The sequence below is a fragment of the Elaeis guineensis genome, chromosome 3 (genome assembly GCF_000442705.2).
Source record: "Elaeis guineensis isolate ETL-2024a chromosome 3, EG11, whole genome shotgun sequence".
In the NCBI taxonomy this organism is placed as follows: domain Eukaryota; kingdom Viridiplantae; phylum Streptophyta; class Magnoliopsida; order Arecales; family Arecaceae; genus Elaeis; species Elaeis guineensis.
Window position 1 is genome coordinate 82,812,400 of NC_025995.2, and position 3,092 is coordinate 82,815,491.

Sequence of the window (3,092 nt, forward strand, 5' to 3'; positions counted from 1 at the left end):
ACTCATAGCCTATTTGATTCAAGCAAGTAGATCCGAGGGATATTCTATACTTATGCCCTAAAGTCATCTGATTTGGGAGTCATTGACTGAAAACTCACTACATGAGTCAAACAGAAAGCTTAAATGGTTAAAATACTAAATAGCAGTACAATATTAATAAAATAATAATCAATAAATGAAGGACAGAAGTAATAATATACTTATCCATATGAAGATTAATGATTTGGAGATAAAGATTAATGATTTGGAGATAAATGTAGGAGTAATTTAGAAAAGTTCAGAAAAGATTTAATATTCTTAGCTTAACTCACACATTGATTAGTATTAATACTCCAATGACATACCACACTTACGCTCGACTGAACATCAGTAGTTCTTTTGAAAATTGAATGGTGAAATTCAAAACTTTAAGTTAAATGGTATTTAATTCTAAATTTTTTCTTTATTCGAGGACGAGCAAAGTTCAAATTGGAGAGTATAATAAGTGATATATTTTTATATTTATTTTAATATTTTTGATAATTTATAGTGGTAACATCTTCTTAAAAATCTAATTTCATAAATAAATTAATTTTTTTTGAAAAAAATAAATAAATTTTGAAAAAATATGAAATTAAAGCATATTTATGAAAAATAGATGTTGAGTTAATTGAGTCAATTTAAGCACCAAAATAATAAAAAAATATTAAAAAATTTAATACATATTTTTTTTTTATTTTTTAGATAAAAATCAGAGGGAAAATTAAGCAAAAATATCCTTAAAAATAATTTTATAGCCTTCGGTGCATGGTGGACCGATCACTCGATCCACAAAAGTAATAGCACAGTCCATCAAAATAGGTTCGCAGTCTATGGTGTGGCTCACAGGCGGGCGAAAGGAATTTGCACGATCCAATGGTAGAGATCGCTCCAGATACGTGATCGGACGGTTGAGGTTTCGTTGTTCCATATCTAGCGTGGTGGCCCACTCCCAATGCATGATCCAATGGCTCAAATTCATCTAGAATGAGATCTGATGATTGCTATCGATTGCTAGCTGAGAACTAATTAGAAGAAGAGAATTCAAGCACGATCAAATGGTCGAAAACCCATCTGATGGCTGATCCATTGGCTGCTTTTCATCCTGACGGTGGATAAGAGATAACAGGTGCTGATCAACGACCAAAAATTCATCAGATGCATGATCAGATGGCTGTGGTGGTTTTCGACCCTAATAAGGAGTTGATTAATGATTTTTGGGCTAATTTAGATGGTCCAAACACAATCTAACGACCAAAAATTAATCATACGGATATTATACGAATTCTAAGAGTTTTGAGACTCCTTTTGCTACCAGAAAAAGATAAAAAATTTATCTATAAATAGGAGATCCGAGAATAAAAGTAGAGAAGAGAAAAAATCAATGGAAAAGCAAGGAAAAATTAAAAAAAAAATAAAGAAGGTTTAGGGATCCAAGAGAAAGGATGAATATGGAGCTAGAGATCTTGATGTGTGGCTAAATCTCTTCAATCCAGAAATACGATGAAGTCTATAAACAGATTTTTATTTTTTTATATATTTAATTTTTATGTAATAAAATTATGTATTTATTTTATATCTTTTTATTTTTCTGAGGTATTAATCTAGCCTACACAGCCTATGCCCTCTACTGATGTGTCGTGATCCCTGGATATGGTCTGTGCTTAGGAGAGAGAGATCGTGGTATGTTAGATTAAATCTTATATCTTGTAATTAAATTTAGATAGTTTATACTCTGATAGGATGAGCCATAATCTACTGATACAGTCCATACCCCTTAGAGATAAGCTATACTAATATCCTAATCACAAGAGTTAATATTGCAACATAAAAAAAAAATAAATCTAATTTGCATGATGAATTTAAAATTTTTGGATTATTTCTCTGACTTATTTTTTTCATAAATTAATTTATATTTATAATTAAATTTTTACTATTTTATTTCTTTTTAATCCTTCTACAATCATTTCTCTTTTATTTCTTCTTAAAAAAAATGATAATCATCCTAAATCTCTATGAAAACGATCCTAACTCACCCTATCTATATAGTTTGAGTTAGTTTTTATTCTTGACTACCTACGACAGTGATCAATGATCCTCTAACCTATTCAAAAATAGTCATGAGTAAGGACTCTGATAGATGGTTTGAAGTCACGAAATCTAAAATGAACTCAATATATTCTAACCAAATATAAACTTTGGTTGATGTGCCTGAGGGTATGACCTAATAGAGTGCAAGTAGATCTTCAAGAAGAAGATTAAAGCAGATGGCCAAATCGAAATCTACAAGGCTAGACTAGTGATGAAAGGTTTCAGTTAAAAGCAAAGAATTGACTATGATAAAATCTTTTCACCAATAGTAATGCTCAAGTCTAGTCAGATTTTACTTACTATAGCTGCATATGAAAATTATGAGATCTGACAGATAGATGTGAAAATAGTCTTCCTTAATGGATTTCTTAAGGAAGAGATTTACATATCTCAGCTAAAAGAATTTATCTCTAGTGGGAGGATAAATCAAGTATGCAAGCTTAAAAAATTTATTTATGAATTAAAGTAAGCATCTAGGAGCTGAAACATCCATTTGATGAAATGGTCAAAGAGTTTGGCTTTATCAAACATATAGATGAACTATGTATATATAAGAAGATAAATGGGAGCATCATTAATTTTTTGATTTTGTATGTAGATGATATACTTTTTATTGAGAATGATATCCCAATATTGCAATCAGTCAAAACTTGGCTATCAAATAAGTTTTTTATGAAAGACTTAAAGGAAGCATCCTATATACTTGATATAAAGATCTATAAACATAGATCTAAAAAGATGCTAAGCTTGTCCTGATTTAGGTACATAAACCTTGTGTTGAAAAGGTTCAATATAGAAGGAAGTAAAAGAGGTTACTTGCCTATGAGTCAAGACATACATCTCTCCAAAAAGATATCTCCTAAGACATCTGAAGAGAGAGCAAAAATGAGTTCTATCTTTTATACTTTGGCTGTGAGATCTATTATGTATGCCATGCTATGTACCATGCCTGATGTGGCTTATGCTTTAGGTATAGCTAGCAG